This window comes from Schistocerca cancellata, chromosome 1, assembly GCF_023864275.1.
Source record: "Schistocerca cancellata isolate TAMUIC-IGC-003103 chromosome 1, iqSchCanc2.1, whole genome shotgun sequence".
In the NCBI taxonomy this organism is placed as follows: domain Eukaryota; kingdom Metazoa; phylum Arthropoda; class Insecta; order Orthoptera; family Acrididae; genus Schistocerca; species Schistocerca cancellata.
In genome coordinates, this window is record NC_064626.1 from 356,175,216 (window position 1) to 356,200,403 (window position 25,188).

A 25,188-nucleotide genomic window follows, 5' to 3' on the forward strand; every position below is an offset into this window, starting at 1 on the left:
TGCTGTAAACAGAACCTGAATTCATCCGAAAAAATGACGTTTTGCCATTCGTCCACTCAGGTTCGTCGTTGAGTACACCATCTCAGGCACTCCTGTCTGTGATGCAGCGTAAGGGTAACCGAAGCCATAGTCTCCAAGCTGATAGTCCATGCTGCTGCAAACGACGTCGAACTTTTCGTGCAGATGGTTGTTGTCTTGCAAACGTCCCCATCTGTTGACTCAGGGATCGAGACGTGGCTGCACGATCCGTTACAGCCATGCGGGTAAGATGCCTGTCATCTCGACTGCTAGTGATGCGAGGCCGTCGAGATCCAGCACGGCGTTCCTTATTACCCTCCTGAACCCACCGATTCCATATTCTGCTAACAGTCATTGGATCTCGACCAATGCGAGCAGCAATGTCGCGATACTATAAACTGCAATCGCGATAGGCTACAATCCGACCATTGTCAAACGTGATGGTACTCATTTCTCCTCCTTACACGAGGCATCACAACAACGTTTCATCAGGCAACGCCTGTCAATTGCTGTTTGTGTATGAGAAATCGGTTGGAAACTTTCCTCATGTCAGCACGTTGTAGGTGTCGCCACCGGAGCCAACCTTATGTGAATTCTCTGAAAAGCTAATAATTTGCATATCACAGCATCTTATTCCTGTCGGTTAAATTTCGCATCTGTAGCACGTCGTCTTCGTGGTGTAGCAATTTTAATGGCCAGTAGTTTATAAGGGGAGATGAGAAAGTTTCCTTTCGAAGAACGTACAGTTCAGAAAAGTGTTACGAATCAGGCAGAATCGACATGAGCACGTGGTAATCATCGCATCGAGCGCACCAAGTTGAAGATACACGTTTGGTGGAACACCGTGTGCTGCTGCTTGAAGTCCGTAACTACCTGCAGCCCATCCCGTCCGACAGGAAACTTCGATCCTTCAAGGCCTTTATTTAGGGGTCGAATGCGTGATAATCGCAAGGGGAGGGACCAGGACTATAGGACGGGCGCTTCGCAAGTCTCAAAAAAAATGGTTCAAATGGCTCTGAGCACTATGGGACTTAACTTCTGAGGTCATCAGTCCCCTAGAACTTAGAACTACTTAAACCTCACTAACCTAAGGACATCACACACATCCATGCCCGAGGCAGGATTCGAACCTGCGACAGTAGCGGTCACGCGGTTCCAGACTGTAGCGCCTTTAACCGCTTGGCCACCCCGGCCGGCTCGCAAGTCTCCCAATTGAGCTAGCGTATTGGATGTGGGTAGCCTGCGACATCGACTGGGTTCTTGTGTCGAATCGCGACCAGCACGGAACTGATGCACCATTCCGCCGCTGTGATGTTGGACAAACATTCAGCCCTATATACATTTTTCATTCTCTGATGCATGTCTACTGGCGGCAGCCGAAGAAAGAATAACAGTACACTGATCGTGTTTGGACGTATCTGGTAGTAAGCCGCAATAGTTCACGTTTCAACATGTACCGCAGGTACATCGTGAAGACACGAATATACACACATCTCTTGCCTACATGTCGGTGTTTATATACCCGCATCAGAGTCGCGATACGTTGCCTGAGAGCTGCAGCAACGTTCTCAAACGGCAACTGATCGTCCCTTGCCCATCTTTGTTCCTCGTGTCTAGAGCCCTCTGCCTTTGCACGGCCCCGTATTGTAGCGCGTAATATGCTGGTTTGTAACATTAACTACGTCTGTGAGCGAGAAACAGCGTGCTGAAATCGATACTAGATTTCGAAGACGTCCCCAGTACACGAAGCACCCTCTCCTGCAGCATGACACTGACGGACCACACATTAGGGTTGCGACATCTGCAACAGTCCGACGCCTGGGGTTCTCTGTCATTGTTTATCTTTCACACAGTCCCGATTTGGCTCCACCCGAGTTTCATCAGTTTCTGCAACTTAAAGACTACCTTCGAAGACTTCACTCTGATAGAGACGAATCGGTGCAAGATGAGGTGCGGTAGTGGCTCCGTCAAGAAAGTCAAAGATTCTTCAGCGACGGTAACAACAATCTGGTCTCTCGTTAGGGGAAATGACTTCCTCGCCAGGGTGACTGTGTTGAGAAATAAATATGCAGATACGAAGAATAAACATGTAGAATGTTAATAATATTTCTTTTATATAAAAAACTTCAATAGTGTTCACATAAAAATTTCGGTGGGGTTAATTTTTCAGCAGGCCCTCGTATTTTAGCGATTTGAAGGAGTATCAGAGTTTTGATTTAAAAAAACTTTGAAGTTTACACACGTACAGCTTAAGGACAGAAAAAAGATATAGGTTAATTTTTGCCGTGGTGAGCGATTGAAATTTCTGAAAAAGAAAAAGTTATGAGCCCAGCAATAGTTTTATTGCAGGAAAAATGTGCGTTCCATATAAAAAAGCTGTTCATTGACACGTAAAAAGTATAAATTAAAATAAATATTATTAAAAAACTGAATCAAATAAAAGGTGAATATTTTTAAATTTTAATGCTGCTATTGTATTCAATCGTCAAGACAGTTGCAGTATAACAAATGTGAGCTAACGCACATTGAATCTTCACTATTTTGTGAGCAGGAAGAGAGACATATCAATTAAAAATCGATATTTTCTTTGGTTATATCAGTTTGCGCTCTGTCTCCAAGGACTTCTTCGTGACTGGATATCATATCCTAATCTACCTACTTTTCGGGCAAGATGAACTGGATGGCACCGGTTCGGCTGAAAGCGCAGGTACTCTCCTGTGCGACAGCAGTGGGCCACGGAAGAATAGAAACCACACATAATATTTTTCGTGGGGGGGGGGGGGGGGGGCGGTGCGGTGATGAGGTGGGGGGGATGAGGTGGGGGGGTGGGGTGGCGCGTGAGGTAGACCGCAATGGTTTCCTGCGTCGTCAGCTTCCGGCCGGTCGTCCCTGCTAGCTTTGGGTGATGCTTCACAGATCGAACCTTCCTCTTTTCCCCCCACTCTTCTCTCCCAGGAGCTTGTATGAGGTTTTATAGCCTACTGCCGTATCTGTCGCAAAACAATTCCACGGTCAGGCATTATAAAAAAGGATACATCTACACTAGCTTCAGAAGATAGCTCTGCCCGGGCAGGAACCTCTTCACCAACTCCGAAAGCTGGTATTACTAGATAGCAGGCCTGTCTACTTTTAGACAGTATTTCCATGAACTCTGGCTAAAGCAATCCATTCCACACCACTTTCATTAGAGGAAAAGACGGGACAACAGGCATATATCTACTCTAACGTTGCCACTGAACGTTGGTATTAACTTCCGGTAACACTATCAAATCAAATGGTCTTTTACTGTTTTCCATAATTTCAATAACCGATCACAGAGTGCTAATGTCCGATGTTCACGCACATGTCTCAAATAACGTAATAGTTATGAGCCTTTAAAAATCGGATAATCCTTTTTGATACGCCCAATATCTTGAACAATAATTAGTATTTTTTTATTTTTCAAACTAGTACTTATTTGTGATAACGTACATTGTCCTGGCGTATCAAATACTGATGATTTTCACGGGTTTGCAGCCGGGTTCCATCGTCCTGACGACAACACGATATTTCGGCGGACCATCTGGCCGCCATCTTCAGGTGAGATTGAATGCACCATCACGCCGGAACTGAAGAGAATTCAGATGGAAGATTTTGAGCATATGGCACTTCGGAAATCTTCTCTCAAACCAACATGTTTTTTGAGATACGTGGATGATATTTTCATCGTTTGGCCACATGGAATGGAATCTCTTCATCGATTTTTAGATCATTTTAACTGCCTTTATCCACGAATCAAATTTACGATGGAAATTAAAAAAGATGGCAAATTACCTTTTTTGGATGTCTTAGTACATAAGAAAGAAATGGGACTTTGGGACACAGTGCATACCGAAAACCGACGCATACGGACCGCTACCTCCATGCCACAAGTTGTCATCCACAACATCAACGCTTGGGAGTTTTACGCACACTGGTCAAGAGGGCTTATGCTGTTTCGGATTCTGATAACTTGAAACAGGAGTTGGATCACCTTAAGGTTGTTTTCAGGCAGAATAGGTATTCTGATCACCAAATTACTCGTGCTTTTCAATTTGGACCCCCACGAAAACCAACGGTGGACACTTCCAAATCAATTGCGTTTTTAACCTTCGTGGGAAGTATTTCTTCGAAAATTTCGAGAATCCTCAGGAAATATGATATTAAAAGCGTCCTTATGCCTTTGGCCAAAACTAGATCCCTTCTTGGATCGGTTAAAGATGATTTGGGACTGAGAAAGCCTGGGGGATACAAGATTCCCTGTCACTGCGGAAAGGCCTACATTGGACAGACCGTTCGTACAGTTCAAGATCGATGTATGGAACATAAACGGCATACACGTCTGCTCCAGCCGGAAAAAAATGAGCCGTTGCTGAACAGTCTTAATGAAGGGCACAATATGGCGTTTAAAGAGACGAAAATTATAGCTTCGGCTTCCCGTTACTGGGATTGTGTATTGAAAGAATCAATTGAAATACGTCTGTCTGAAGATATCATTAACAGAGAGAAATGTTTTCCTTTAAGTAAGACGTGGAATCCTATTTTATCACAGATAAAACAACGGTCTGGTTTCCGTCGGGCTGCATTTTAATTTTGCGATTCCTCGCTTTTGACAGTGTTCACCACTGGCGCCGCTGCAATTCTTCGCCTCACAGAGGGCAGCTCTTCCGTTGCTCGCGCACGCGCAACGGCCAGTACCCGCGGTATAAAGGAGCCGCCGAATCTTAGGTCTCTTCAGTTCCGGCGTGATTGTGCACTCAAGCTCACCTGAAGATGGCGGCCAGATGGTCCGCCGAAATATCGTGTTGTCGCCAGGATGATGGAATCCGGCTGCAAACCCGTGAAAATCATTAGAACTTATTTGACTTACCGCGGGCTATACTTACACTAAATAACAAGCTTGGAAATGTTAATGTTAACGAGACGTTGTGAACCCATTTATAACAGATTTTTCTCGAAACGTTAAACAGAAATCGATACTTACGAAAATGCTATCGGCAGAGATTTCGGAGCCCCACAATTTTCTCCTTTAACATTTTTCGATCGGAGGAATAGTTTTATTTCTTTAAGAGAAACCGTTTTTGGAACTTCGTGAATTTTTTGGGCCATGTCGGCGCTTGGATCGAGCTTCATGAGAAAGATCCGTTTGTAATTTAATTTCCTACAGTCTCACATTTTTTGCTTCAGGTAATGATTTCTGCATATTTGACATTGGGCCGTAACAGAATGCTTGGAGTATCACGGATAAAAGAAAGCTGGGAGTACTGCCGCGCGACGGTCTGTAAGAAGTGGACACGAGCGCCCCTCGTGTGAATGAAGAGCGGGTGCAGACGAGTGGACAGGGTGGAGGAGGGAAGGCGTGGCAGACGTCCAGCTCAGGAAGCGCGCCATTACGGTCCGTCCTGCCGGCACGGCGCGACCACCGCAGCGCCACACGTACACCGCCACTCCGCGGTCTCGCCCGCGGCGACACGCGAGAAATCTGCCGGCACCTTGTTCGGGGGGGGCATTCCAAAGGGCCGAAAATAGGCTACAGCAATAATCAACAATACTGGTTGTTATGCTACGTACTAATGGGCCATGGCAACACAGAAACCGAATTAATCACGCTGGAACAATTTATTTTCTTAACATCACTGTGTTTCCAGAATGAGATTGTTCACTCTGCAGCTGAGTGTGTGCTGATATTCTCATTTTGGAAACATCCCCCAGGCTGTGGCTAAGCCATGTCTCCGCAATATCCTTTCTTTCAGGAGTGCTAGTCCTGCAAGGTTCGTAGGGGAGCTTCTGTAAAGTTTGGAAGGTAGGAGACGAGGTACTGGCGGAAGAAAAGCTGTGAGGACGGGACGTGAGTCGTGCTTGGGTAGCTCAGTTGGTAGACCACTTGCCCGCGAAAGGCAAAGTTCCCGAGTTCGAGTCTCGGTCCGGCACACAGTTTTAATCTGCCAGGAAGTTTCATGTCACTGTGTTTGATCCTACATCTGTCTTCATTCGGCCTGTAAAAGATATTTAAAGTTACAAAATGCCGTTTGATTTACTGAGTATTAAAATTCAACGTTTGCGTCTTACCGGCGTAGAGAAACACAGGGACGAAGGAAAACGTAATTTGGGTTGGAGATGACGTGACTGACCTACGTAGTATATCCGTCTTCCGATAGGTAATTGGACGGCAGCCGATGCTGCTGTACCTGTATGTAGTAGGGGTGACACCCTCCGTGTATTTATGGGTATTATGTTATTTACAGTCGATTTCGGTGTTACAATGCAAGATTGTAAGGCCCATCTATGGTATCAGACGATCATATCGATACCGGGTAATTATCCTTATATACCTCAGAGAGTACAAAGAATTGTTCATCTCACGTAACAGGGAATTATTTAGTATAACACGAGACCTACAAATGAGTGTCGTCCCCACAATACGAACATACGGTTGTTCGCTTTTATATCATTGGACACAAACTCACACGCATTCCACGAGGGTTTAGGGTCACTCCAGCCCGTCACGCTACGAAGCAATGATCCTCCAAAAGCCACAAAACGCCAGAAACGAACCGCCACCTTGCCTTCAGTGCGCACCTCACACTCAATTGCAGTAACGAACATAAATGCAACAAATTGTTTTATCTTTTTCTACATTATGCTGCCGAAATTTGGAAGCTTTTGTATGTTTTAACGTTTTAAAACTTGCTACAAAGCAAAATCGCTTTGCTCCAATGAATGTGACTACATAATCTGGAGAGTATTCCTTTCGCAAAAATAGATCAAGAGCAGATTTCTCTCCGCCTAACAAAATCTCTATTTCTAAACCGCTTGCCACAAAACCTTGAGACACGATTTCATTCCTTTTTTCATCATTAAGTACATAATTACCTGCCTGGTTTTATAGTAATGATTCCTTCTATTCTCTTTTCATCTACTGACTCACTTCAGAAGACTACCGGCGGGTGGAAACCGGTAATGCCATTATGAAATGCTCATGTGATTGTTTCGCAAAAATATGAAGATGAAAGAACATGAAGGAAGATTAGAGTTCAGTATCTGCTGAACGACGTCATTGTCGACGCAGAGCATGTACGGATTATGGAAGGATGAGAAAGTAAATCGGCAGTGTCCTTTCAAAGGAAATTACCCGGCATTCGCCTTAAGTGGTTTAGACATATTGCAAAATATCCACAGTCTGATTTAAATTAGTTTGCGTCTTCCACCGATCAATATTGTTGAAGGATCGATGGTAATTATACAGTTAATCGCCTGTGGAGAAAAGGTCGTTAAATTCGCAAATTATATGGTCAATCAAGCGAAACGAGGAATTTTCTTTGACCAGCGGCACAGAAACACGAACGCTGTCTAAGTTTAGCAAGGGACACTAAACTGAATAAATTAAAAACACCAGAACATACGCTACGTGATCAATGGTATCCGGAAATCCGCAAAAACATACGTTTCTCATAATAAGTGCATTGTGCTACCACCTACTGCCAGGTACTCCATATAAGTGGCCTCAGTAGTCATTACACATCGTGACAGAGCAGAATCGGGCGCTCCGCGGAAACCACCGACTTCTAACGTGGTCAGGTGTTTGGGTGTTACTTGCGTCATACACCTGTACGTGAAATTTCCACACTCCTAGACACCTTAGGTCCAGTGTTTCCGATGTGGTAGTGAAGTGGAAACGTCAAGGGACACGTACAGCACAAATGCGAATAGGGTGACCTTGTTGCTGACTGACAGAGACCGCCGACAGTTGAAGAGGGTCGTAACGTGTAACAGGCAGACATTTCTCCAGATCATTACACAGGAATTCCAAACTGCATCAAGAACCACTGCAAGTACTATGGCAGTTAGGCGGGAGGTCAGAAAACTTTTATTTCATGGGCGAGCGGCAGCTCACAAGCCACACATCACGCTGGTAAATGCCAAACGACGCCTCGCTTTGTGTAAGAGACATAAACATTGGACGATTGAACAGTGGAAAAACGTTGTGTGGAGTGACGAATCACGGTACACAATGTGGCGATCCGATGGCAGGGTGTGGGTATGGCGAATGCCCGGTGAACGTCATCTGGCAGCGTGTATAGTGCCCACAGTAAAATTCGGAGGCGGTGGTGTTATGGTGTGGTCGTGTTGTTCACGCAGGGAGCTGGCACCCCTTGTTTTGTCGTGGCACGATCACGGTACAGGCCCACATTGATGTTTTAAGCACCATCTTGCTTCGCATTGTTGAAGAGCAAATCGGGGATGGCGATTGCATCTTTCAACACGATCTACCACCTGTTCATAATGCACGGCCTGTGGCGGAGTGGTTATAGGACAGTTACATCCCTGTAATGGACTGGCCTGCACAGAGTCCTGACCTGAATCCTATAGAACACGTTTGCGATGTTTTGGAACGCCGAGTTCGTACCAGTCTTCACCGACCGACATCGATACCTCTCCTCTGTGCAACACTCCGCGAAGAATGGGCTGCCATTCCCGAAGAAACCTTCCACCATCTGATTGAACGCATGCCTGCGAGAGTGGAAGCTGTCATCAAAGCTAAGGGTGGGCCAACACCATACTGATTTCGAGCATAACCGATGGAGGGCCCTACGAACCTTTAAGTCATTTTAGCTAGATGTCAGGAATCTTTTTATGACATAGTGTATATTTTCTGTCAAATAAGATGAAGGAGTAAACGTTACACTTTAAATTTAAAAAGATTACCCTGGTCTTGGTTTCCAAAAAGAAGAAAAAGATACACATCTTCACAGAAAGTTAAAATACATAAGAATATATAGCTACTCGGAGGATTGAAGGAAATATTTATGGCTTTCTTATAAAAAACTGAATGAGAAATTAAAATTCATATAGAATAAGAATGTTTAATCGGTTGCTGCAGTTGTGTGTTGCACCGGGTGGTTATAATTTAAGTGCAGTTACTCAGAGGTCCAATGTGAGCTGTAATTATCGTACGACAGCAAAAGTCGATAGATATTATAGAGCGTTAATGTGGGAACGATTTATGCGGGAAAAAATTAGTTCACATTGTGGCCAAGTGCAAATCTGGTGCTGAAGATCCGAAAAAGACGTAGAGAAACGTTTCCATATGTAATGGATTTGGATCGGAACGTGGGTAAGAAAGATCAAACAAGTGAAAAGGCATAATGTGGATTGTATTATTAATCGCCGCTTACGCAGTTTGTTCAATATGAGCACCAGAGGCATCAATCGATGCTCCATCCGTGAAACGACATGATCAACGGTTGCTCGCAGTAGTTCCGGTGGAATATGAGCGACGTGTCCCTGGATATTGGCCTTCAACTCGAGTATAAGCCGAACGTCTCACCGATTAACGCGTTCTTTTAGATATCCCCAGGGCCGAAAGTCACTTTGATTCAAATCACGCGATCTTGCAGACCACGCATTTGGGAAATATCTGAAGATAAGAAGTTCGTGCAAGATTGAATTACGAAGATCTCTCACTGGGCAAGCGACATGAGATGCTGCCCCGTTTTGCATAAAAATAGTGATTTCCCCACAGTTGCCATCTTCCAAAACAGGACACATGCTGTACAAGGTCTCGGTAACGTGCACACGTCGCGGTACAACTTACAGGCCCTCACGTTGTAGCTATTCGCTCCAAGGAAGAACGAACCAAGAATAAAGGTGCTTCTGAATCCACACCACAGAGTCGCATAGGCAAGTGCAATTGCTCTTCGTGCACAACTAGCAGTTTAACACTGTCCTATATTCGGCAGTTCTGTGTATTCACTGCATCCTGTAGCGTAAAATGTGTTGGTTGGACGTTTAAAGGGATCAGACTACTAGGTCATCAGGTCCTTTGTCCTTGAACAGACACGTCTATATGGCTGTACATTAGAGACAGCCTATCACGCAAAATCAAGGGGAAGAAAATCCAAAGGTATACCAATGTTAGTGAAGCTGAGATAAGGTACAAACAGAAGAAAGGGACACAGAGAAAGAAAGGCAAGTAAGGCGCCCGATCTACGGAGCAGCCCCTGAAAGCAGGGCGCAATGAGAGGACGTACATCTCCCAGCCCCAGCCACTTGACTTCGAGACAGCCTTGGAAAGACTAGCAACGCGGACAGGGCAAGAGAAGCAGAGACAAAAGACGAACAAAGTTGTTAGACCACACGAGAAGAGGGGGGAGGGGGGGGGAAGAGAGAGAGGAGTTCAAAAGCAGGTAGGATGGGGACCGGGCTAGACCACATAGCGCAGTCTGGGCATAGGAGGCAACAGAGTGTTCTGGTATTCTGCCAACCCATCAGTGAGGCGATAAGGTTTAGTACCCCTCCCTTAAAGAGAGTGGTAGAAGCCCTCTTCACGAATAAAACGTGTAACTACGTCAGCCGCTGAAGTATCGATCCTAACACCAGCGGTCTTGAGTCATGGAGATTCAGAGCCCGCCGCAGGACGACTAAGTTGGGACAGTCCACAGAAAGGTGGACCACCGATAAATGGGCGCCACAACGAGAGTGAGGCGAGTCCTCACTACGGAGGAGATGACCATGTCTCAATACCGAGCGAGGTGACGCAGTGACTAGCACACTAGACTCGCATTCTGGAGGACTATGGCTCTAACACGCGCCCGGCCATTACGATTTAGGTTTTCCGTTATTTCCCTAAATCGCTTCACGCAAATGCCACGACTGTTCCTTTGAAAGGGCACGGCCGATTTCCTTCCCCATCCTTGTGCTCCATCTCTAATGACCCTGCTGTAAACGAGACATTAAACACTAATCTTCTCCTCCATGAGTCAGCCAAGCGAAGGATCGTAGAGGCCTTGTGAGAGGCGTGCACGGAGGACTTCCGCCGTTTCGTAGTCTTCTTTATCACCCGTAGTGAGCCACTCCATATTTCAGACACCTGTAACTTGACGGCGTAATATTGATCGCAGGTCTGTTTCCCGACTACCGATCTCAAGAGTCGGTTGAATGGTAGCCGATTTAACCAGGCTATCCGCGAGTTCATTCCCCACGATCCCGACATGGCTTGGGGTCCACACGAAAGTCACTGAGCATCCACACTGTTCAATGATACAGGAAATCCTGGACTGCAATGACCAAGGGATGGCGAGGGTAGCACTTTTCGAGAGGTTGCAAACTGCTCAAGGATTCGCTGGAGATGAGAAAGGACCGCTAGTGCACGAACAGATATGCTCTGCAGTCAAAACACTACAGCCATCCGGCAAGGAGAGCAGTTCAGTGTGTCCCGCGTGAGTGTAAGCAAAGCCTATATGGCCAGCAACCATCAAGCCATCAGTGTAGACGACTTCTGAACCCTGGGTTACGCTAACGATGGAGAAAAATTGGCGGCAGAGAGCCTCGGGATGAACAGAGGCTTTTGAAACTCTGTGATAGGTCAAGACGAAGTTGTGGGCGAGGAATTCACTACGGAGATGTACGGGAGTGGGTCCAGAGGAGGACTAGAGGACGGAACAACTGAGTATAGACCGGATGCGCATTGCGATCATAATGCCTGATCGGGGCCGCCGTCGCCGGAGGTGGATTACCATGTTTGGAAAGAGGAGATAGTAGTTCAGATGCTTAGGGGAGCTGTGGACGTGGATAGCATAATTGACACGCTGTTGTTGGTGCCTGACCTGCAATGGAGGGATCCCAGCCTCCATGACTAAATTGTTTACAGGGCTAGTTCAAAAGGCTCCTGTCGTAATTCGGACCTCACAGTGGTGTATCAGATCCGGTATCTGCAATGTTGAGGGTGACACCGAACCGCATGTACCAGGGCTTTATAAAGCTGCAGAAGGATAGTGTGATCTGCACCCCATCTGGTGTTACTCAGGCAGAGAAGTGTATTAAGGTGTAACCAGCAATTTCTCTTAATATGGCGAAGATCAGACACTGTACGTACCAAATATTGCATGGAGTATTGCTATGCTTGCCATATGGCCATATCTTCCTCCCATGGCGTAGAAGGAAGGGAAAATTTTACGGTCGCATCTCTCAGCATAGAGGGAGGACAGCCCTTTCATGGAGACTGCTAGGGTCGTATGGTCTCGACCAGGAGATAACTTCATTTGCTTTATTTTCGGTCATGTCCCATGATACCGCCAACTCCGAACAGGGACTCTCCCCATGTGCGCCACCCAGCCTCAGCAACGTCTACCTGGCCTGCAATCCACTGCTCGGAGTCTACGTGCCTCAGTCACGACGAGCACATACTCCTTGGCATGTATGGGCAGTTTGCAGCTCAGGCACCAACAGTGCGATCCCTGAGTGGTCAGGGAGCTACCACTGTGCAGGTCCTTGACGACCTCCGCCCGCCACAACAGCATGCCTACCATGCTAGATTTTGGGTGCATTATTAAAGGAAAGAGTGCACAGACAGAAAAGCACGAAGGCTGAGCACACACCGCACTGGGCGACCTCCCTGTACGATCTGCACTTCTTGAGAACTTTGAAAATTGGTGGCAGGTCAAACCCAACAATGGGGACCACGCGTTTATTTGATGGGAAGTTGGTTAGCACAGTGGAAGAGGAAGCTCGAAGTCCAATCATAATCCAGGTCCAGACAAGATCGGTACCAAGAAAACCATCCAGTGGGTAGTCACAGGGAGAAAGGGATAGTGGAAGTTTAAGCATGCAGCACAGAAAGAAAGTAAGGCTGCAAAGGCTGGGGCTCCATGGTGGCCATGCACGTCCTCAAAAGAGAGTTGAGAGACCGCTCTGGGGGTAAAATGTGTGCCTTCACTCCACAGAATATTGCCCAGCCCCATGTCATCAACTTCGATCTGTGCCAGAAAACGAAGAGCAAATTCAGAACTTCAGACATTTGCTGCCGATAGTCAGGCTTCAGTTGTTGTACCGTGTTGAACTTTTACAGGTACCAGTGTAAAGCATACTGCAAAACTGTCCACACTGATGTCCTTGGGACGGACAATTCTCGTGGCACTGCATGAGCACTAGCACTACCCAGGGCATTTGCTACATGGTCGTCAATAGCTTCAGTCAGGATACGACGCCTTCCTCTTCCAGATGCCACACCAAGCTCATCTTTGACGCCGAATTTCACCACCACCACCACCACCACCACCACCACCTTTAAACCATTTAATAAAGTCGGGCCTCTCTTCAAACCTTTCAGTCCGCGATACTCTCTTAATGCAGCGCTTTAATTGCTGCTGCTCACATAGAACAGTTCCAGTAACAGCACATGGTCTCTTTTCTCGATATCCATACTGTTCAATTACAATACGGCTATACAAATGACAGCGTGTATGTCATATTGTCATAGAAGCAGTGTACAACGTCAAATTTGCACCTCATGGCCAAAACTGGAACCAATTTTTTTCCTGAATAAATACGTTCCGCATAATCGCATTAGCATATATTCCAAGTTACGCTGCCACACTGGAGCCCTATGAGTAGTTGCACTCTAATTATAATCATCCAGTATAAAGAAAAAAATGTAAAAAAAAATTTAAGCATGCCTATGCACTATGTGCACAACCAGTCGTAAGACCGGATTAAGTGTGGATGTATGTTCTTATTACACAACTGTCGGCGGACTCTCCTCCACTGTTGTGGCTACCATCGACGGTCAGAAAACCGACGGCTATAATATTTGTGATCGTAACACTACGTTGACGCAATGGGTGAGAAGCCCAGCTACACCGACCAGGAGAGACTGGAACGAGGAAAAATCCCTGCTCCTACCCAGGACCACCACGGTCGGAGTCCAGCGCTCTACGCATTAAACTACCACAGCCGCTCAAATGGATCCAAGTTACAGGCTGCAGAAGACAGACAACCATGGAGAATGCGTCAAACTGCTGAAAGAAGTGTCCATATCGAAACAAGTGTCATAAAGCGAGTCTGTCGCAGCTGTCGCGAACGGTGCCGTACAGCAACGGGACAGGGCGAGGTAGGCGTGTGTGGGAACTCGGCGTGGCAGCCAGCGGGTCCTTTGTGCGGCCATTACGCGGCCGGCGGTAATTATTGGAAGAATGCGGCGCGGCGACCATTACTGCGGGTCGGGAATCCAGCGTCCCTGCAGCGGCGGCGGCGGCGGCGGCGGCGGCCGGACAGAGGAGACGCGGAGATCCAGCCCGACTTTTTCTTGTCGGCGACGTCTGGCCGCTGGCCGGCGGGCCGGCTCGCCCTCCGTAATGAGACCACACCGCCCGCCGGCGCACAACCTGTTTCGAATGTATCACTGTCACTGTCTTCACAGGCGCCGCGCTACAGGCGTGGCGCGTCCGCCACGGGTGAATAATCGACGCTCCTCACGGAATGCATCAGTATCTGTCAAAACCGTGTAACTATTAACGTACATCTAGTGCCGAAACATATACAATGGAGGGGTCAGTACTGGAGAGGGTTGGCGCGGAGGGGGGGGGGGAGGGGGGGGAATATCCAGTTATCGTCAGAGCCATGTGGCATCTGCTTGATGATTCCTCTCGTCCATTCACATGATGTGTATGCGAATATCCTGTTCCCAGAAAGAATCTTTCACTCTGCAGCCGAGTGCGTGGTGATACGAAACTTTCTGGCAGACAGGGACTGTGATCTAGAATCTTACATTTTGTGGGTGAGGCCCTTACCGACTGAGGTATTCAGTCACTACTCACAGTCGGGCCACAGCGCTCTACTTCTGCCAGTACCTCTCTCCGACCTTCCACAATTGACACAAGCCGATCGGCATCACTCCTGGAAGGCAAGATATTGCGGAGAAATGACTTAGCCACAGCACAGGCCCTAAGGGATTGATTCTAGAATGAGTATTTCCCTCTACGGCTAAGTGTGTGTCCATTTGTAACTTCGTGGAGGAATAACACTGTGTACTGGACCGGGACTCTAATCCAGAACATTGTCTGTTCACCACAACGCCTTTTCTTCCACTAGTGATTGGCCAGCAAAGCATCCAGAAGAGCTTTTGTGAAGTTTGGACGGTAGGAGGCAGGCATGCAGGAGGGAGATTCGTGCCAGGATAGCCGCTAACAGCACTGCCTGCGAAAGATTCTGGGTTGGAGTCCGAGTTTTTATCTTCTAGTTATTGTTTTTAAGGCTGGAGTCTACTATAGAGATCTGAAGCACAATCATAAAAATATATGGCAAATGAAGGTATTGAACCTTTTAGTTGAAATTCAAAAAAGTTAAAAAGGGGGAAATGAGCAAAAGAAACATATTAAGAGTTGTATGGAATTAAGAAAATACAATGTGACCAAAAGCATTAGAGCACCCCCCATGTAAAGCCAATTCACCACTAGATGTCGCGAGAAACAGAGCCGTCAGTACAGAAGAAGGCTGGAGCATTGTGCAATCAGTAAAGAAGCAGAATAGGTCGGTCAGGCGAACTGAGTGGTCTAGTCATTGGGTGTCACCTGCCTAACAAATCAGAGACATTTCAACATTTTTAAAGCTGTCCAAATCGGCTGTTGGTGGTGGTGATGTTTGGTTTGTGGGGCGCTCAACTGCGCGGTCATCAGCGCCCGTACAAACTCCAAATTTTCACATATTCCAATCTAAACAGTGTCACGAATGATGATGATGAAATGATGAGGACAACACAAACACCCAGTCCCTGGGCTGAGAAAATCCGCAATATCCGGGAATCGAACCCGGGACGCCGTGATCCAGAGAAATCAACGCTAGCCACTCGACTGTTGGTGATGTATTTGTGAGGTGGAAAAGTGAACAACCACAGCGAAACCATGACAAGGAAGACTTCGTATACTGACGGCTAAAGACTGGCTAGAGACTGGAGTATTGCAGAGGTTGGTCGAAAAAATAAATCAGCGGAAGGTATGATTTTTAAGTTTCGAAGTGCTACCATCAGTCCAGGTAGCACGATGATTGTCTTTATGGAGTTAAAAGTAGTGGGATACAATTGTCTAGCAGCATCTCATCAACCATTCATTTCAGAGCGAACGCTAAGCGACGCCTGAGGCGCTATTGAGAGCGATGTCTGACAGTGGCACCAAGTCATTTGTGGTGATGAATCACGCTATTCCCCGTAGCAGTCCGATAAAGTAGTGCCAACAGGTAATCGCAGAGTAAGTGGTATTCCGGATTGAGCTTTCTGTCGTGGTTAAAGTGTGGGCCACTGTTTGCGCTTAAGAAATCGCTGAACGTGGAAAGACGGTAACATATTTTACAGCACTGCGTACTGCTTGCATTAGAGGAACAGTGCGGAGACAACGATGATTAAATCATAAAGCACCATCTGTGTGGACATGTTTCGTGGAGGATAATATTCCTGAAATGGACTGTCCTGCCCAGAGTATCGACCTGAACCAGGTGGAAAATCTTTGGGACGAGTTGGAACGTCGATTTCGTTACACACCGCAGCGTCCAGACCCAGCGTAGCTTTTCTGATTTCGGCTCATGAGGTATAACGGTTGCCATTCTTCCACAGGCTTTGTGACACTTCATGGAAGCTGTTCCCAGCAGAGTTAAAGTCGTTATAAAGGCGAAGAGAGGACACACCCCGAATTAATATCCACTAACAGGTGGAAGCATGCTTTTGATCGGATGTATAGCTCTATACTGGCTATTAGTCCAGGCTTTATATGCGAAATTTTACTGATGACTGAACACAAATTTTCATTTCGTTCAATCTTTCTCAGTAATATCCTTGCAAAGTAATGGAATTCGTGGAAAATAAAAACGATTTCGTCCTACAACGCCTCTTATTCCCTCACTTCCCGTGGAAGTGACTGACAGCAGTCTTCGAAAATCACAGGTGGAAACAAGTGACTAAGGAAGTTTCGATCAGACCTGCAAGCGTACTAAGCCTAATGGTTAAGTCGACTGAAGGCGATTGCTGGCGATAACCAGGAAACCTGGGTTCCAGTCTGGATCTACCATAAATTTTCCATTTTTATTGAATCAAAGCACCAGTTGCACAAAAATTTGAGACTGGCTCGTGCTTTCAAACTGACAGAGGGGCTTGTGTTGTGTTGGTGCGAGCATATGGGAATGGCCGGGCTGTATCTGGCCGTGGAGAAATTTTGGTTCATGTGGTCCATTACTGACAGTTGCGGATGCCGTGTGTGCAAAGAAAAACGTTAGACAAAATTACAAGTTTTCAATTGACACGACATGTTCTTTAGACTCCTGATGTAGCATATCTGTATCATTTGCACTGACGCATCCTATCCCACCGCTCCAGTCATTTCAGCCCAGTGCATGTACTGCGTTTCAGAAACGTCTTTCATGAGGAACTGTGATAGTACACAGAGTAAGGAGGCTTGCTCTGTACAGACATCGACGTACGATTTAGCTCACTCGAACGGGCTGACTCAGGGTAGAGACTACGACTTTCATTCGACGGTAGCTTATCGCTTCTTCGACGGCGGGGCCGTAGGAGATGAAGCACTCTAAGTTGGAGACAAGTGGGATAAGTACTAGTTTTTTTCCTTATTTCTTCCTCTTTGTTTCTTCCGGAGATTATCCCAGTATTCATCTACCAAAATGTAGGGACTGCTTTCGCTTATCACGAAAACAAGAGCAGCACTTTAACCACCGAGGTTCCTTGCTCGATCAGTTTCATACAGTCACAGATTTAAGTCTCCTGCGATTTCCAAGTTAACTTCATTTTTACAAATAAAGAAAAGTGTGGAAATTTCCAAGTTACTAGGAGAATAAATACAGACAGAAAATGGAAAAAACTCTTGAGGTATGGCGCTGTCCTCGCTCCTTCGCAGTGCGCCCTCTGTCGCTGTTCCCAGTGCACAACAGAATCCGAACTCAAGGCGAAGAGAAAGTTTGCCAGAAACTGCAGACTGCGGCAGCACGGACACGAGATATGAGCAGGCAGCCTCCTGCGTGTTCTCCAAGTTCCGTGCTCGCTGCTTCTTGCGGAACGCGAATCCAGCGCTCTTGCCAACTGCCTTGAGGTGATCTGCTACTAGCAAGCTGCTAACAAAGCCTACGTGCCTACCGCAGCCGTGTGGTCCAGCTTCTCCTTCGCGGCTTGTACGTGGTACACGTCGTCGTTAGAAGTGCGTATTCGGTTCCATTGGTAAACGTAATGTTCTGCCAACATCGGGCTCACCACGGTCTCAAAACTTGAAACTGCGTGCGGACGTCGTTGTCCCACTGTTAACTTGTGTGATCCTTGGACACAGAGTGTTCACTCACACCAGAAATGCTTTCTTAAGTTTTCTAATTGTTAATCGAAATAATAGTAGACTGGAGGTGAGTCTATTTCAGGATGATATAAATATCCCTCTCTGACATTTATAGTTCACTGTGCGTAATCTTTCAAAACGTCGAGTAGATAAAATTTCACATTTTCAAGTCTCTATGAAGTCCACGAATTCTTCCCCTCTGCACACTACACACACCTACTCCGTGGATTTTCTTTTGTTGTGCACTTCAGGAAAAGCGAAAAATGCCTAGCTGCAACAGGAGTCTTTAACGGACTATCCAGTTACGACAATCTTCTTCCTGCAAACGAACTGCGAATCGCAGTAATTAGATATGAATCTGAAGACGTTTGTCGCGAAAGTAAAAATTAGTAATACGAACAAAGTGATCCGTAAGTGTCAATCTCTCTTCATTATACTAAGAACGTAAGTAGTTCTATTACGCTTCCTGAAGGCACACTGTGTCTCTTTCGTTTCCGCGGAACATACACATCAAGTTTGACACGATGGGTTCTAGCAGTCAAATATTCATTGAGCCAGTAACATAATAGCGATCATGCTCCTTGTATGTCTTGGTTAGTAGTTGAAGTCTATGTTCGGACTGACTACAGATGAAAGAGGTGTACCCAGAGTTTTAATTACCAGCTCGGAAAAATATTGTTCCTTAATTTTTCAATGTTCGGTACGAGTCGGCAGTCTTGGCAGACACTGGTATCGCCTCTGAACCACAGTGCCGTAACATGCAGCTGCGTGAGACAGAACACTATGGCGCAGCCCACTGATGGAGTGTAGTGTTGAGCGTTAACTGTTTTTCGGCCTGTTGAGCGGTAATTGTTTTTGGGCAGCAGCGGAAATGTAACGGCTGTGTCAGGCCAAGCCAGATGACTTCTTTACACGTCTGGATTGTCCTGACACAGCCGCTACCTTTCAGCTGCGGACAAAAACCAATCAACGTTCGATACTGCACCATTAGTGGGCTGCGCCATGTTGTTCTGGCTCATGTAGCTGCATGCTACGGTACTGTGGTTCAGAGGCGATACCAGTGTCTGCCAAGACTGCCGACACGTACGTAAGGTTGAAAAATTAAGGAACTGTATTTTTTAGAGCTGATAATTAAAACTTTATGACCACGCTTAGTAATTAGTCGTAGAGGGGTAAAGAGTAATTTCTCGACTTATCCGGCGAGCGAAGTGAATGGCGTAGGGAGTGGTTAATACTGTGAGAGGACACTGTGCCACATCAGTATAGCTACTCTAACTTCGAAGAAGAAAAAGAAGCAGTCCCCTGGAACTTCAGGTATTGGAAAGAAGATGGTGTCGTAAGGAGCTCCCGATAAATTGACGCTGAGCGAGGGAGGAAACAACAATAACAATTTTCCTTTCCTCTCAGCTACGACACGCTAACCGTAAGCAGTAGTTTAACCGCACTTTCTGAACATCGATATTTTTTAGAATTTATCTGGAGCATCATTCGTATAATTAACCGACTTGGATACATTAAATATTTCTAAATTTGGATTTATAAAACTCAAGCAAAAATTTCATTGCCGAGTTAAAAAACACAGATTCCCTGAGATTTTATGAAATTCCTGAAATTCCCTAAGATTTCATTGATTTTTCAGGTAAAATAAAATTTCATTAAAAGGCTAGATTTTACAGAAGAATCGCCACCCAATACGATAACGTCAGGAGTAATAGCAGTGTGTCTCTCCAAAACAGTGATGATCTGCTGAAACGGTTATGTTCAGCTATTTATGCTACTAGGATTATTGCAAATTTTGGTGATAAGCGTATCAGTAAATTAGCCTACTATGCCCATTTTCAATCACTGCTTTCATATGGCATCATATTTTGAGGCAATTCGTCATTGAGAGAGAAAGAATTCATTGCACAAAAGCTTGTAATCAGAATAATAGCTGGAGCCCACCCAAGATCACCTTGCAGACATTTATTTAAGGAACTCGGGATATTCAGTGCCTTCGCAATACGTATCTTCCCTAATGAAATTTATAATTAATAACGCATCCCAGTTCAAAAACAACAGCGAAGTGCGTAGCTACAACACTAGAAGAAAGGATGATATTCACTAATCTGGATGAAATCTCACTTTGGTACAGAAAGGGGTAAATTATCCCGCCACAGAAATCTTTTGTCATTTGCCAAATGGTATTAAGTGTGTGACAGCCAACCTACATTTAAAAGCAAATTAAAAGAATCTGAGTGACAACTCCTCCTACTCAACAGATGAATTCTGAGATACGAAGTAGTAACTGTTTATATATATATTTATTTATTTATTGTGTAAAGAAAACTTATGTTAAAGCGACACGTTCCACATCATTACGAAATGTCGTATTCATGATCTATGGAACAAGGATTAATGTATGTATGTATGTATGTATGTATGTATGTATGTACGACGGGGTGCCATCGGATCACGGATGGTAGTGATCGAAGGAACTGACGACAACGGTAGGTCATGGATATCCTAGGTCCTTATATGTTACCTCTCATGTGAAAGTTTCTGGGTGCTGTTTTCAGGACAACAATCCTCGTCCACATACGGCGCATGTCGCTATGTACTCCAGTGGCCGGCAAGATACCTAGATCTGACCCCATAGAGCGTGTGTGGGTCGAGCTCGGACGTTAACTCTATCCCAGTGGCAGTATCCAGGGTAACGACGACCAGCTTGCCTGATGACAGTATGCAATAGCTTTATACCGCCCTTCCAAGCAAACCAGTGCAGGCATCCTAGGCACAGGAGTGCAAAGCCATACTGGTAAGAATGCTCACGCTGCAAATTTCTTCATGAGTGTTTAATCACTGCGCCAATATCACGTGCAGTCTTAACCCAGTAAGTTTCATTTCGTTCCCTCTTCTATTTTTGTCGGGCTTGTAAAGGTAGTCAAGGGCCTTTCTGTAGCGCTTTCACCGGTTGCCGTCAGCTCTGTTAAGCGCTGTCGGGCTTGGCTAGCACTTAGATGGGTCTACCAGGCGCTGTTGGCAAGCAGGGTACGCTCAGCCCTTGTGAAGCCAGTTGAGGAGCTACTCGATTGGTAAGTAGCGGCTCCGGTCTCGTTCAGTGACAACGGCCGGGAGTGCAGTGGCCTGACTGCATGCCCCTGCATACGCAGTGCAGTGGTGCCAGTGGGCTGAGGATGACAAAACGGTCGATCGGTACAGTTCGGCCTTCAAGGCCTGCTCCGACTTAGTTTAGTTTCAGTTCTGTGGTCTGCAGGTGAGGACGCAGGCAGCCAGGCGGCTGCCGGCACATGTTCGAGAGGCGAGCGGGTGCGATATCATCACCAGCTGCGAGCGGCGCTACGCGGCGCGTTAAGACGGACGTCGCCCCGCGGCGACCGGCTGTGTCGCGTTGCGCAAGTGGTGCCAACGCACGCGGAGCCGCGCCGCGCCGGAGTGACATCCGCCGCCGGACATCGGGATGCCCGGCACGCGCCCAGACCTCCGCAGGAAACAATGGCCGCCCGGCGACCTGCAGACTCGGGGCTTCAGCGCAGCGCCAGGGGGACGGCGGAGCGCAGCGCCGCGCGCAGCCGCAGCCTCAGCCGCGCACTGCCGGCAGGAAACGGCGAGTTTCGAAATAATGAGGACGTTCGAGGACATAAATCTGTCGCCGCGATGCGACGCGACGCCGCCGCGGCAAACTGGTCCCCGGCGCCAGCGGCCGCCGCCGGATCGGAATGCGAGCCGTCTGCGGGGAGAGACGCGCCGCGGCGCCACCGTCTCCCGGCAGCAGGCTGGGCTGGTCAACCCAGCTCACCTCGCCTCAGGGACGTGCGTGCAGCCTGCCTGTGGCGGCATGGCTTCGGAGCCTTAGTACTGCCTGGAAGACAGATGCAGCCGAGACGCGACACGTCACTCCAGAGCATCGTCCGTCTACACTCCTTCACAACTGCTGCGGAGCTGCAGCCAACTGCTTCTGGTTACCTGACCAAACAGAAATGGAGAGGACGGGACGTTTTAATTGCAGCTGAGCCTGAGTACGAACGCTCTTCATGCAGTCGACAGTCCATGCAGTACTGCGTCTGACGAAGGCGGTTGTGGATCTGATTAATGCAACGTTCCATATGATACGGTAACACGTCTCGAAGGTTTCATATGGGTGCTAGCGATCGTGGACGAGCAGTTGGACGGTTCGAAACCGGTCAAAGCGTCGCAGTATTTCATGTTCCAAAAGTATCTTCTCACGATCAAAAAGGGCTGCTGAAGATGGAAATGCTATGTGAAGGCACGCCGTCAGATGATCGACACGTAGCCCAAGTGGCTAAAAGGAACGGACATTTCAAGCCATTTTGACGATTTTTCAACCGTGACTGTCAAGAAATGTGTAAAGGTTTTTTTTTTTAAACATTACCGCTACCAGTCACTAACTTTGTCAACTATTGTATTACTTATTTATCTAGCGACATGTTTCGAGGGAATACCTCATCTTAAAGGCTAAATGGCATAACAAAAACAACTTTACAATAAGGTAAAGTTGTTTTTGTAATGGCATTTAGCCTGAAGATGAGGTATTCCCTCGAAACATGTCGCTAAATAAATAATACAATAGTTCACAAAGTTTGTGACTGGTAGTGGTAATTTAAAAAAAAATCATTTTCAATGGGCATTTCACTCCTAGGCAAATCAATGGAGACCTTGCAGCCTCTATCGGTAGGCGGGTCTCTGGCAGAACCATTTCGTACCGATGAAATCCGTCTGCTCTGAAGCCTGTTGCAAGCAGTGTACTTGAACCACGACATCGTCGAAAGATATGGCATGGGGAGCATGTTGGTTGGGGTCAACAGCAGTGGTGCTGAGTGATGTTCTCCGATGAATCTCACTTGGCAAGTGATTCTCGCCGCATATTAGCCCAGAGAGAAACAGAGAGCAAGCAACACGTCAAGCAACACAGAATGCTCACTAAGTTACCGATTATGCTGTGCGCAGTCATTGCGCATAATGGCCGTAAACCGCCGCGTATCTTTGCGCGGGTCACAGTTACAGAACAGTGGTACTGCAGTGACATTCTGGGTCATGTCCGTCTGTTACGGGTGCGGTACGTCGCGACTTTCTGTTTATGGACGACAATGCCAGACCATTCAGGTTCTGCTGAGATTTGTGACATACTGGAAAGTGAAGATAGTGAGTGTATGGAATGGCCTGCATTCTCCTTGGACTTAAACACTATTGAGTCTACCTAGCACGCTCTTGGCAGACGTTTTTCTCAACGAACATCTCCTCCCCAAACGGAGCAACAACTGAAACCCGCCTTAACGGAGGAGTGCGACAACATCCGCCGGACTTTTCTGTCAGGCAGTGAACGTGAGAAGCACGCTAACGAATCTCCTGGAAAAATCGCCTGAAATGTAATACGAAGGAGCAGAAGACCGAAAGCAGGGTATTCTGAGGGGTTCGTCACAGTGACTACTATCTGAGACTCTAAAGCTGTGGACTGTTTTCCACCTTGGCGGCCAACTCTTCCACAACTGTGTAGTTGCAAACACGTCAGAGCGTTTGCTAGCAGCGTGCATTCATCGCGTTATCAGAGCTCGCCTGCTAAACAGAGAACGAGCAGCTGCGCTTATTTTGCAGCAGCACCAGTGAAAGAGCATCCGCCTGTCTGCACAGCAAAGTCCGACTTAATCTCGCTGTCAAGGTAGGAGACAGGCTCCAACAGCACGCTACACCTATACGGTTACTTTCTGTCCTGATTGCTTTATTTATTTTTAAATCTTCACACTCGCTCTCGTTCTTTCATTCATTAATTCTTTCTCTTCAGTTTTTTACGTTTAAACAGATGGACAGTATCTGCTGACGAAAATGTAATACATTTCGACCATTCGGTATCATCACATATACGATTCTCCAAGTCGATTCACATGCAGAGCCTCACGAGTGAATCATTGCGTGTTGCTGACTTGTTGGTAATTCAGTTTGCTACAGCGTATATCAATAGCTAATAGCGCAAGGAAGCGAGATGCTGATTCCGAAAGGCAACTGTAATTAATGAAATTCTTCCTGGCGATGAAACCTATATTTCTCTTTTCCATCCCGAAACTATGTGGTAATAGACGTTATGGACCTAGTTCTACATACGTACTCCTAAAACCACTGGTAAGAGCATAGAACAGAGTACTTCACTCGAATACCAGCGATTTCGCGATGAAACTGCACCAAAGTGACACGGTCAACAAACGACGCAAAGAATTTTTTTTTTCTTTATTGAAACATGCTCCTGCTGCCACTGTACCTTTGGATGAACAAGGACTGAGCGATGCACGACAGTATGCCTACACAGACACAGAACAGCGGTCAAAGATAAGACTGCACGAGGCATGATCCCCCGTCATGGGAGCGCGTCCGCACAAATGTGGCCAGTGAGGCAAGGCGTAACGTCGTAACACGGCAGTCCAGAGGACGGGCGCGCCCTTCCCACTATACAGTTGCACATGTTCTCACTCCCATTAATTTCCAATCTAAAGAAATATCTGTTTGGAAAACTTCTTGCCTCTGACAAACAGATAACTGCAGCAGTGAATGTGTTTTCTTCAAACGTCGAATACTGACACTTCAAGAATGAAATCTATACACTGGAAAAACTGGAGAAGTGCTTTGGAAAAAAGGACAAATAAAAGTGTGTTATTTTCTTAGAAACTCTCCACTGGCAGTCCTGGAAGTTTTCGCCCCGTGTTCTTAGTGTAGTAACATTTTTGATCTTCGTGACCACAGACAGCGCGATTACGGAGATCGCACGCTAGTTCTGTTTAGGGAGGGATGCATCTTTGAATATCCTGGGGCGTTTCAACACGAAAAATCTGAAAGAAGTCTACTGGAGGACATTTGTATGTGGTACCCGATGATGATTTTATAAACGATGTATGTGTTTGATAGGCTTTACATCACTGACTGTGTGAGCAGCAGATCCAGAGATACTGCTTCTGGTCTGAGATTATTACAATGTTGGAGTAAAAGGGCACTTGGCGCACGGTGGTAGGTAGATATCTATGAGGGAAAGACGATGGAGTAGACAGTT